Source organism: Meleagris gallopavo, chromosome 7 (genome assembly GCF_000146605.3).
Source record: "Meleagris gallopavo isolate NT-WF06-2002-E0010 breed Aviagen turkey brand Nicholas breeding stock chromosome 7, Turkey_5.1, whole genome shotgun sequence".
NCBI lineage: Eukaryota > Metazoa > Chordata > Aves > Galliformes > Phasianidae > Meleagris > Meleagris gallopavo.
The window spans coordinates 676,124-689,167 of NC_015017.2; the positions used below are offsets into that span (position 1 = coordinate 676,124).

Consider the following 13,044-nt stretch of genomic DNA (forward strand, 5'->3'; position numbering starts at 1 on the left):
CACCAGAGAGCAGAGCCCAGCATTGCCCTTCCTTTCCCTGTGAGGAGCTGCAGGCCGCCACGAGGCCTCCCCTCAGCCTCCTCCAGGCTAAACAAACAAACCAAGGGATGTCAGCCACTCCTCACACGTCTCACCCTCAGACCCTTCACCATCTCCACAGCCCTACAGAGTCCTCCTGGTTCTCCTGCTGTTCCAATTTGTAAAGAAGTAAAACAGGGTCAATGAGGCTTGCGATTGTTTTAAAACAGCCTTATGGCAAGGCTCTGGTAGTCAGGAAAAGTGTGAAACTAATGCTCAGATGTCTATTAGCCCCATGCAGTGCTTCCCACGCTGCTTTTTGGTGTGATTTGTGTGAATTTTCCCACTAAAATGGTGGCTGGCACGGGAATAATGCCACGCTAATATGCCTGCCCAAATCTGATGTTGTTTCACGAGTGCTTTGTGGAACAGCTTTCCCCTGACACAGCACAGCCTACACCCAATGTCATGCATTTTTTGCCTTTATGGTTGGGTTTCCATGTGCATCCCCAGCTCAGCAGCTCCTTGCAGCTACTGTCAGCCTGCCCAGTCATGTCCCAACAGGGCTCCGTGCTGCTTCTCAGGGCCGCTCCACCCCACGAGTGTTCGGAGGACAAGTCTTGGGTGATCACAGAACCATAGAATCACAGCATGGCTTAGGTTGGAAGGAATCACAAAGCCCATCCATTTCCAACCTCTGTGCCATGGACTGGCTGCCCCCATAAGCTCAGGCTGCCCAGGGCCCCATCCAGCCTGGCCTTGAGCACCTCCAGGAATGGGGCACCCACAGCTCTGGGCAGCAGTGCCAGTACCTCACTGCCCTCTGAGTGAAAAATTTCTTCCTAACATATAACCCTCCCCTATTTTTGTTGAAAGCCATTTCCCTTGTCCTACCACTAATTGCACACACCTCCCTCAGCAAATGCATAACTTCAGAAGTGATACAAAGGGGACTTGTTTTTCGCACCAGAACTGACCAAACTCAGGACACAGGGAAGCCCTGACCACAGATCCTGGACACAAAGCCCCAACAGGTCCGAGAGTAGGGGACAATCATGACAGCCTCATTCCTGGCTGTCCAGATGGACGGACGGACAGCAAAGCTGTTCCTGGACAGAGCCCAAATCCCTTTCTCACGCTGGTGAGTCAGGGCTGGGGGCTGCCAGTCATGCCGCCCATGGGAAGGATGGGTGGAAACCCAGGCTCAGCAGTCCTTGCAGGGGCCCAGGGCAATGGGGGGGAGGGGGAAGGAAGAGCCCCGGTATCCACGCTGAGCAATGCAGAGAAATGGCCCTTTTAGGCACCCTGACAATGGAGAGATTCATTTTTGCCACAAAGGGGCTGTTGATGGAGTGCAAGCAGGGCAGAGGAATGCACCCTGGACAGGGGGACACAGGCGCCATTTCCCCCAGAGATGTAGAATGCTGGGTGGGAGCACCACAAGCCCCAGCAAGCTGCCTTGCCTCCACCAGGAGCATTCCAAGGAGCAGGGCAGGCTGAATGCGCAGATGCAGTGCAAGCAGAGATCACGAGTGCACCATGCATGGGGTGTAAGGAAAAGAAAAGCCAGAGAGCCCTGGTTTGAGACCTATATTCCACACTCGTGGTTAACAAATAACCACATTTGAGCAGGGCGCCAAGCCAAAGGGTTTCCAGCAAGCTGGCTGCTTGCTCCCCAGAGCAGTGGGAAGAGCACGGTGTTGTGACAGGCGACAGTGGACCTAGCCAGGGAAATATTTGCTTGTGCTGTGCCAGCACTGCACACGTGGGGCTGGCTCATAATGCCTCCCAGTGTGGTGCTTTGAGCTCTTAGCACGGAGAGTTTGGGGGATGGATGGTGTTACCAAGGGGACAAGCTCCGTTCAGGAAGGCCCATCCCACAAACCTAGCTGACTGCTGGGGACTACTAGCCAGTCCCTGTGGGGTCACACTGCTCATTCTTGAGGGCTCCCCACCCAGAGCTCAGTGAGCAGCATGAACAGATGGATGGACAGACAGCAGAGGGAGCTCCAGGCCCGAGCACTGCACAAAGTAGAGGTCACAGAGAGGCCCCGAGGGATGCTACTGTGCCCATGGGCACTGCACTGGGACGTAGCACGCAGCAGAGCTCCAGCTGCAGGACGTGAGCGCTCAGCTGGGGCAGGGTAAGACCCCAACGGCCCTGCCCCTTCCCTCTAGGTGTTACTGGCCCACCAAGGACCTCTCTTTTCCAGGCCAGGAACCCTTGAACATACTTAGCTGAGCAAGCCCAGACAAGGAGAGCAAACTGATTCCTCCATCACCTGCAGTTCCCTGCCTTCTCTCTTGCTTTTGGCTCTTGCTCAAGATACCCCCAGCTCCAGCCAATTCCACCCTCCACCCTCTGCCCCCAGCTCCCCACAAGAAGCCCCGCAGATTGTCCTACAGCAGCACAACCCCTTGGACTACCAGAAGGACATCTCAGATTGCTCCTAGGGGAGGATGAGGAGTCACCTTCCTCCCTGCTGCACACACCAAATTTGTGTTAGGAATGCCTCAGTGGAGGTGCTCAGGCAACAGCCCCCCAGGCCTCTTTTCTCAATGGCGAAAGGGTTTGGTGTACCAAGGGAGAGTGTTCTGCTGCCAGGGCATCCCTATACATCCGCCATCCCCTGCGTGGCTCAGCCCAGGGATGCAAAAGACACCCCATGAGAGCACACCAAGGCCCCACAGTCTTTCCAAAGCACAGCTCCATCATTTGCTAGCAGAAAGCAAAGCCCTGTAACATCAGAAGGCTCCTATTGCAATGCATGAGAAAGCACCCAGCTCCAAAAGGCACAAAATGCAGTGGAGCAAACATATGATTGCGCTGCTGCCCACCAGCAGCCCAAGCTCCCTGACACGACCCTGGAAGTAAGACTCTCATCCCATGCCCACAGCCCAGCAAGCTCCCAGCAGCATGGGCATCAGGACCTCAGAGCCTCCCGGGCATGGGGCAAAGAGAAACTGCAGTGAGCTATGGGAGTTTTCTGCTGCTAAAAATCACAGCTGCCAAGCAGTAGGGCCAGCTGCCCACTGACAAAGCACCGCATACAGCAGGTCTGGATATGCAGCTCATTGGTGTGAAATAGAGGTACACAGAGGTGCTGCCCTGTCTGTGCGCACTGTCCTGCATGAGTGCTGCTGGGGAAGTGATAAAACCTCAGCACTAGGCCAGCAGAGAGGCTGCAGGCAGAGCATTCAAGCACTGAGCAGAAAAAATCCAGTAACTGTCAGAGGCAGATGGTATCTTTAAAACCTATCGATGTTTGGGATTTTAATCTCTTCCTATCCGAAAGCACAAATAACAGTTAAAAGGCACTCATCAGGACGCACGCATAAGAGGCCTAAGGATATTGCTACATCCTGCTGACCTCCCATGCAGCCGGCGGGACAGCCAGTGGGACAGGCGCCTGGCAGCAGTGAGCAGCAGCAGAGAGGTGGCTGAGCAGCTGCACCCAGGACAGGGACACAGATATCCCCAGCATTGCACACTGTCCCTATCCCAGGGATCCTGCACCATCTTTGGACAAACACCAAACACAAATTCAGTCCATAAACGCAACGTACATGAGCCCAGCCTTCCAAATCCTGGCAAAGGGCAGTGCTTTTTGCAGGGGAAAAGCACGCTGCATGGTTGCAGGGTATTGTATGTGCCAGCAGCAGCTGAGGCTGGTGATGCAGGTGGTGGCTCAGGGAGGATGCAACCCGCAGACACACAGCACCGCTGAGACCCCAGGACCGTAGCAGCGTTCCTAAACATTTACTCATGGAGAGACAGAAACTTCCTCCCAGCAAATTCCTCGATAAGATAAACCATTAAAATGTCATGACTGCCTGGGGGAGTGATCAAATCATCCAGGGGATAACAAACAGCCTGGGTGAACCACTGCAGTGGGATACACCCAACCCAGGACTCCCACACACCTTCGACGAGCATTGGAACCGAAGTGCCCTAAGCCTGGCCCACGTGTCCCCATTGCAACTCTGGCCACGGGGTCACTGATGCCCACCAGGCATCGGGGCTACTCACTGAGGAAGTGTTTTTGTCAGTCCTCATGGGAAATATGCAGACTATGGCAGCAGGCACAGCAGAGCTGACACCAAGCAATCTCCCCTCTATCCTCCCTGGCGAGACTAAAAATACCACAGAGCCGCTTCCTCCGGGAGCAGCACAGGACGGGTCAGGTCCCAGCAAAGGCACCATGCGTTGACCTCGTAACTCATTACCCAGCCCAATGGGAGGGCAGCAACATGCTGGCAGCTCCCTTTTTCTCAGCACATCCCGCAGAGCCGGCTTTGTCTGCAGGCAGGGGGCAGGCCGGGGGGCACCAGCTCTGCTTCCCGTCACTGTGGGGCCGCCCGACAGCCTGGCGATAAGGCAGCGGGAGGCGAGGGAAGGAATGTGCCCCCTTTCTGCCCCCATGGCAATGCATCACCCTGCAGACTAAGCGTTCCCTGGAGGGGGGAAAGGCAGAGCCCACCCTAAGCCACCTCCATCCTGGTACTGGTGTGCCACACTTTACCACCACTGGCACACTTTCTCCTCTGAGTGGGAGTACACAGCATTGAGCGCTCCTCTGCCTGACCCCCCCAGGAATTCCCAAATCACAATTGCATTCCTGGAATTCCTGCAGCCCCTAGGGAGGAGCTGGGAGCATGGGGGTGATGGGAGGGTGTTGGTTCCCAGCTCTGCTGTGGACAGGGCAGCCAGTGCTGTATCCAGACATCTGCAAATACAGGGCACAGGAGCTCTGCAGAAAGCAGAGGCTTGGGAGCCAACTTGATGCCGTTCAAGCAAAGAGCAATGCTAAGCTGCCAAGAAAGATCTGCCTGGGTAGGGGCTGGCCAGGGCTCAAAGCCTTCCAGCGTTACGAGGAGAAGGAAACTCCTGCAAGTGCATCTCCAGCACAAAGCACCCAAAGGGCACTCAAAGGGCACCGTGCCCACCCTGCCTGGGATATCTGCACCCAGGTCTCACCCTGGGGCAAAGAACGTAGGCATCCCCTTTTCAGCCAGGTGGAGGAAAAAGAAGGCATGGGGAGGGCTTTTCCTAACCCCAGAGACCATCTTCAGTTGCTCTTGGTGTCCACACTGACACCCTGACACTCAGGGCTCTGTGTGCCTCGAGCCTCAGGGCACTCCTAACAAGGCTCTGTGCCCTTCCATGCTCCTTCCACCTCTCTGCACTCCTTGTACAACACCCCATCTGTGCTGTTGGCTTTGGCATCTTTTTCCCAATCTTTCACAAGTTCCCACCAAGCTGTGACATCCCGCCTCAGCAGCACATCCCTGTCCCATCCGGGCTGCCAGCCCAGTGCAGGGTCACCACACTCCACACCATGCCCTGGCACGGCTCCAGCACTGCAGCGAGATGCTGGGAGCGACATTCAGCAGCATCACCCTGCCCTTGAACCTGCCCTGCCACACACATCACAGGGCTCAGTGCCTTGAAATCCATCTGTCTCGTGGCAATCTGATGCCAGTCAAGGTTGCTGCCTTACAAGAGGGTCTTAATTGAAATTGTTGAGGATGTCAACCAACATTTACAGGCATTAGGATGAATGGCATCCAGTGGGTCTAATTTACTGGTGGTTGCTCCAGCCTGGCATTCCTGCAAGTACGTCACTGCGAGCCTTTATGCATGGAAAGGGTTAAAAACACAAAAAAGCCCCACACCACAAACCAGCAGGCATGCCTGGAGGTGGGGGATTAGAGAGAATAGGGCCATTTCTCAGCACTGACTATGGCAACATAAATAGAAAAGTAACATTACACTGGAGCAGAGGCCCTTTTGCCCCGCTCTGTCCCTACAATGCCACCATTGTCCAGCTGACAACTGGCAATTTTCCCTGTGTGGGGCTGACATCCTGCAGGCTGGGCATGGCACTGGGGGACCGCCTTCCCCTCATCCCAAAATGTGCCCCAGCACAGCCAGGGGTATCTGCAGCACCATCACCGTGCATCCCAGCGTAGGACAGATGTCCCTCTGCATCCCATGCCGTGCTGCTTTAAAAGTCTATTTGCAGGGCTTGATTTTGCAGGGAGCAAGGATGGGAGAGCAGCAATAAGGCAAGCAGAGGGATGTGGCATTTTCCCATTGTGAACTCCAGCACGGAGCAAGCAGAGGGCAAATGCGGGAGGCGGCTGCGCGCCCCAACCACCACAAGCAGCTGCTCCAGGATTCTTTCTTCTGCATTTTAATTATACAACCACTCAAGTTTCTTCCTAATGGGAATGCTGAAAACCAGTTTTTCCTGCAGCAAGGCCAACTCCACAAACGCTAGCAGTGACCTGTGAAAAAAGCCCCATAAATCAACACAGCAACGTTTTTTCCCCCCCTCCCTTGCAGCATCACCACTACATTTCACTGTTTTTTTTCCACTGTTTTAGCTTTTTTTTGTTTTATTTTCTGAGTTTATGGGATTTTTTTTTTCCCCTAAGGAAAGCATCCTTAAGAAAATAAACCACTCTTAAGACTCCACAAAACCACCTTCAGCACCACAGCATCCCTCATGCCCACAGCCACGTGGCTGCTCCTAGCAGGGCAGGATGAGGTATTCCACATGGAGCAAGCAAATCCCAAACTTCCAAGCAAATCCCAAACCTCTGAGCAAATCCCAAACCCACCCCCCTCAGCAAATCCCAAACCTCCCCTCCTGGCTGCTGCTGGGCAGCAGACAAAGGGCACTGAATTAGCAATTCCCCAGCGAGAGCTTGGTGCTGCTAGAGCTGAAAAGAGAAAGGGGAGGGGAAACAAAAACAAACAAACAAAAAAACAAAAACAAAAAAAAGGAGGAAAGAAAAAAACAAAACACAACACCAGCAGCAGGAACTGGCTGCAGGACTCCATGCAAGATGCAGCGTGCCCGCTAAGCTCCCAGCCCAGCAGTGGGGAGCACCCAGTGCTGCTGGCACAGAGCCCAACACACCGTAGAGGTGGTGCTGGGATGTGCTGCAAGCAACGGGAACTGGCAGCAGGACAAAGGCCGGGAGACCACAGGGCAGGAGAAAGCCCGGAAGGGGGCCACGGCGAAGGAAAGGTAGCACACAGCAGATTGCAAGGGGACATTGTTATTGGCCGATAATCAGTGTGGGAGGGTCCTGAGCACAAAGCTTCGTCTCAGCCTGTTTAGCTGCCTGGAGATGGGAATTCCCCAAAAGAGATGGCCACAGCCAGCCTTGAGGCTAGGTGTCAGTCTGTCCCCAGCTATAGGGTACTTGGACAGACCCTGCTGGTTGCCCCACCATACAGCAAACATCCTCTGTCCGCTGCTTCCAAGCCCTGTTGCTAGGACACTCGAGGCAGCAGAAATACAGCGCGGGGCGGATTAGTGTCTAGACTGGCTGACCTCTCCCTCTAGGTAGCACCCAGGCAAGAATTGGGCCCCTGGCACTTTTCTTGGAGGAAAGGAAAAAGGGGGCTTTGTGCAGCCCCCAGAAGTTGGAGCAGGGCAGAGGGATGCTGCTGTGCCAAGCGAGCTACCTGAAGCCCACTGCTAGGCATGGGCCTGCCAAGCAACCGGTGACAAAAGGGCCTTTCATGGAAGGGACATGTCAGCGCCACAATTAGCAGGGGAAAGGGAAAAAAAAAAGAGAGCCGAAAGAAGATTATTACCTCCAGCACTGCCTCTGGGGGCTGGAGGCTGCGGGGCCCCTTGCAAACACGTACGTTAACTCTTTAGGTTGAGCCGAGGCAGCAAAAAGGCGATGGAGCGCTGCTCCCCATGGCCAGCTGCCATAGGAGCTGGTGGCCACTGAGTCCTGTGGAGTGGTCATCAGGTGTGGCAGGGTGGCCAGAAGGTCCCCAGGAGGATGGCTCTGGTCCCAGTGCAGAAGGAAATAAGGCTCCCCGCTGCCAGCCAGCTGCTGCAGGTGCAGAGCATAGTCATAGACACATAAAACGATTCATGTTAAGACAGACCTCTAAGATCATCTACTCCAACCATCCCCTCTAAGCCCACTCACAGCAAGGTCTTCCTGCCAGCACAGCTACGTTCTTGCCCAAGAATGAGAGAAGAACCTTCACTTTTGCAGAGAAACCAGCTCAGAAATATCCCTCCTCCAACCTATAAAAGTGCATTTTGGGGTACGTTTCCATTCTGAAATAGAATCATAGAAACATAAAGGTTGGAAAAGACTACTAAGATCGACTCTGACCCACCATGCTGACTGACCACATCCCTCAGAGCCACATACCCACAGTTCTTGGACACCTCCAGAGACCAGGACTCAACCACCTTCCTGCACAGCCTGTGCCAATGCATTAACACTCACTCTGAGATGAAATTCTTCCTAATATCCAACCTGAACCTCCCCTGATGCAACTTGTAGCCACTATCTCATGTCCTTTGGCTCCAGCACTGGACCAGAACTGTGGAGCTGTGGTGAGCCAGCAGGGAATAGAGCCATTTTCATCCTGGTGACACCAGGTGCTGGACAGGCATCAGAGAGGGAAACAACCCACTCTCTCCGGGAAGGCAGAGAGCTGCAGAGAACAGTGCCTTGGCTCCCTTCTGTCATCTCCATAGCCAGAGATGCAGGAATTTGCTACACAGCACCATCTTATCGCATGGTGCCCTGCTTGGAAACCTCCTCCAGGAGTCTGTGCAGATCCCATCCTCCTCTTGCAGCCTCTGGTTACACTGTCACGCCAGGCTGACAATGGCACCTTTGAGCTTATCTCATGGGGGTGGCAGCGCTGTAGCCCACAGCTGATACCCCTCCGTGGGCTTGAGATGTTGCACAGTGGGGCTTTTCTCCTCCAAATGCCCAGGGTGAAATCCAAAGCCAGCAGTGCATTTTCCCTTCTGCTGCTGTGCCCAAGGAGGGAGCACTGGATGGTCCTCCTGGTGAGACCTGGGCTCCCCCAGAGCACCCATCCCTCCCTGCTGCCTCCCAATAGGTCTCCAGAGCCACTGAGCCCTGTGCCAGGGATGCCGTCAGTTCCTTATCTGGGGTTATCAAAAAGGTGCCCCTTATCCAAAAGTCAACAATCCCCGACTCAATTAAGTTACAGCCTAATGAGGGAGGTGGAAAAAAAATAATCTGTTTAACTGCAGTGTTTACTGGAGGGGAGGCAGGTGGCTCACTTATGGATTGTAAAACTGGAGACGGCTTCAAGGGCATCTGGGCTGGCAGACAGAATGATGATGGGAGATTGCTGTGGCTGCCCTCAGGTGCTCTGCTGCTTCCCCCCTCCCACAGCCTAGCGACAGGGCCAGGGGAGCAGCCCCATCTTCCAGTCCCAGGGCTTGGGAGGAAGAAACTAGCAGATTGAGCTTGGGAATGTAACAAAAATACAATAAAAGTCACTAATGACAAATTTCCATCTAAAAGGGGCCGGGATGCGATGCCAAAAAAAGCAATAAAAATTCCAACAGAGCAACCTTTTTAAGTGCAAACGGGATGTCACAGAGCAGATGTTGCTCTCTGAGAGCCCCATTGCTGCCCTCAGTCCTCTCCCAGACTCCCCTGCTCTGACATTTCCCCTCCGTGCTCCCAGCCCACGCGGACACAGTTCCGAAAGCTCCCAATAACCGCGTAAATGTCCAAACCAGTTCCTAATCCCACTTAGGTCCCTGACTCAATTACATTCTGGCAAGAAATACTGTGGGTCAATCAAGCCCTACGCTGAGAGCCAAAAAAACACAGTGCTACCACACACCTTCCTACATCCGCACAGCAAGCACCCCACAGACCAAAGGGGTGCAGGGCAGAGCTGGGTTTGCCCCCCGCTGCCTGAGGGCTGCCTGCAGCCGAGAGATGCTCTTGGAAGGGCATCTTCCTCAAATGCCACTCGATACTCTGGAAGATCATTAAAATGCTTTATTAATCCCATACCTCTGGGCTGCTGATTCGCATCCGATGCTTAATCCTAGATGCTTAATCCTTCAGCACTTTGAACTTAGTGGCTTATGCCAGAACTCATTCTGTACTGGGGAAGCTCTTGGCTTTTGGACAAGATGCAACGCGCTCGGTCAGGCCGTCATGTAGGGGCTCAGAGCATCATCCCGAATACCATGGCATACCACAGAAGAGAACTGTTTCCCAGCAGTAGGTGCCTACTTTTGGTTTTTGTTTGTTGTTTTAGTGCCTGGCAATAGCCCTTGCAGGGCTGTTCCCGAGTGCCTGTCCTCTCTGAGTGTTCAGGCTCACTATTTCAGCAGTGCCTACATCGTAACGAAATAAACACTGTAAGGGAGGTTCTTGCAGCTGCGGACCAAAATAAATAACAAGAGTTGCCAAAGAGGGGCTGCTCTCCAGGGCACAAACAGCACTGCCCCAGGACTTGGCAGTGCTCATGCCAGCAGCCACTGTGCCAAGGGCCTGTGCCATGGCCCCATGCATCCAGGAAGGCTCAGCTCCTGTTCCCCCGCATATATCTGAGATCCAGCAGGGCTGCAGGATGCTGCAGATGGATTGAGTCCAGCCCAGAGCCGCAAGACCACGGAGAAAGTCAGGATCAGGTCACTTGCTGAAAGGGAAGGGAAGACAAGCGCCGCCTGGGAGTGCAACACTACTCATCTCTTTTTACATTGAGTTCCCAGCCCCACAGCAGAATGCACTGCAGGGCCATGAAGGCTGGCAGCCACTCCGCAGAGCTCTGCCAGCAGCCTGGGCAGGGGCTGGGTGGTGACATGAGGGACACGTGGTCCCTGTCCTTGGCCAGCCAGCAGATGGGCAACACCGAGGCACTTCTGCTCATGGGCAGCAGTTGGGATGCACAATGTAGAGCTCTTCCTAACCTAAAGCAGCACCTGCTGGTGCCACCTGTGGCACCAGCCCTTCTCCTCCTCACCCAGCCCTTCTCCTTGTCAGGAGAAATTCCTAAAACAATGTTTGCGAAAGCACAGATCCACCTTTCAGAAATCCCCACAAGCCTATGCCAAAGCAGTTATGTCACAGGCCATAAATCTCTTCACACGGCACCTGCTTCATTTCTGAGGGCTCATGCTTGCAAGGCACCCGAGCCATGGAGGCCAACGAGCCAGAGAGGACGGAAATACACAGAGCATGAGCTGCCAGTAGCATGTCACTCTGGCACTTGCTGCATTCAGCAGCACAAGAGACATCACAACTGTCCAGGTGTTGTCTGCTTCCTACCACCACCAGCTTGACCTCAGTGTTCTGGCCCAGCATAGAATCACAGAATGGTTACGTTGGAACAGACCTAAAGCCCACCCAGTTCCAATCCCATGCTGAGGGCTGGTTGCCCTCTACCAGATCAGGCTGCCCAAGGCAGCTTCAGAGTTAGGAGCCCCAAAAATGGGATGGAAGCTACTCATCACAGCTCCAACAATAATGAAGAGAAACCCAACATACTGCACTGCCCCAATTTCCCTGCGTTCTCAGGACATGCAGTGGCATCCCAGCAGCATCCCTGACCTGACCTCCTGCTCCATGCCACTCTGAAGGATCTCCAGGGGAAAAAAAAACAACCAGTTCCAGGCAGCTCAGCTCCCAAATTTGCAAGAAAGGCAGATAAACAGAAAGGTTATCTCCTCGCCAGGATGGCCTTCAGAGCAAACATTCCCGAGGAGCCCATCACAAATAAGAGCTGGCAGAACAGGCCCTGCAGACCTTGGACACTGAACCAAGGGGAACAAAAAAGGAAAAAAAAAAAAAGAAGAAGAAAAAAAAAGCCACATTGAGACACGTTCAAATTCTTTAAAACCCGATTCACAGCCTGCCACTGGGAGCTGGCCAAGTCAGTGGGACGAGACGGGCATTTCCCTGCCAGCCCTGCTGCTGTGCCTACCGAGTCTGGACAAAGTGGGGGGACCTCGAGGGCAGTGGGGACACAGCCCTGGGTCAGGTACAGTTTCGTCACCTGGAGCTAGGATGGGAAGGACAAGAAGAGCCATTTCTGCTCCAAATAACCGCCCTTAGAGCAGGGCCCAGCCCTGCAGCTTGGCTGCACTGGACACTCTCCAGGGACCTAAAATAGCCAATTCGGGATTTTTCATGGGAATAATTTTCTCCCTCTGGAGACATCTTTGTTACTGAGATCCCTGGAGACCCATGGCCCAGACAGCAGTGTCACGAGCCCAGTCTGAGGCGCCTGGAAAACCTCTCCCCATGCTCCCGGATGGGCTCCAGCAGTGCCAGGCATCCCTCCTGCTGGCTGCACCGAGCCAAAAGCTGTACCTAGATGGCATAAAGCCTCACTCCCGTAAATAATTCACAGATTTCACTGCTGACTCCCAGCTCGTCCGTACCTGAGCAGCCTCCCACAAGCACCCAAGCTGGCGGGGGGATGAAGGAAGGGCAGCAGCCGAACCTCCCGACCTGCAGAGAGGTGGGAGCGCTCCGTGTGGGACACAGACAGCCGCCCTCACCAGTTGTGGGTCAGCGCTCACAGCGCTCGGCCGCTCCGCAAACAGGCTGCGGGCAAGCCAAGCCTCCCCGAGAGTATTATACCGGCTCATGCCTTGTGGGGAGGGAAGGCTTGGAAAACTGACCCTCATTCTGCGTCTTCGAGGGCGTGCGCAGCCCGCGGGGCAGAGCAGCTGTTCCCCGTAGGGCAGAGGGATCTCTCACGGCGCCTTGGGGCACCGCACGTCTCCCAGCGCTGCCACAGCGAGGACCCGCGGATTGGGCACCTCCGGCACACGGCTGCTCCGGGGCACGGAACCACAGAATCACAGGACTTCCCGAAACGGAAAGGGCCCATCAGAATCACTGAATCCTACTCCTGGGCAACGCCGGCCCGCCTGCCCCACGGCCTCGCGTCGCTCCCTCCAGCCGCTCGCCCATCAGACGGAGCAGCGGATGGGGCGCACGGGGACGCAGCTCCATCTACCCACCCGTCCACCCAACCGTTCACACGGGTGGCCGCGCTCGCAGAGCACCCCACGGGCACGGCTCCGGGACCCCCATCCCTCCCCTCTCGCCCCGCGCACGTTACCGGGTTCCTGGGAGGAGGCGGTGAGCAGCAGCAGCACAAAGAACCCGAGCAGCAGCCTCCGCGGGGCATACCTGCGGGAGGAGAAAGAAGCACAGAGCACGCTGTCAGCCTCGACCCCG

At 54.9% G+C, this 13,044-nt stretch overlaps 1 long non-coding RNA gene across 1 annotated transcript; it reads right to left on the minus strand.

The window, feature by feature from the left end:
• Positions 1 to 79: 79 nt before the first annotated feature.
• On the minus strand, positions 80 to 8,263 carry LOC104911601. The gene is made up of 3 exons (XR_794048.3): positions 7,984 to 8,263; positions 7,634 to 7,884; positions 80 to 6,309 (listed from the first exon to the last, which is right to left on the minus strand). It is a non-coding gene; the product is annotated as an uncharacterized LOC104911601 (long non-coding RNA).
• Positions 8,264 to 13,044: the final 4,781 nt, after the last annotated feature.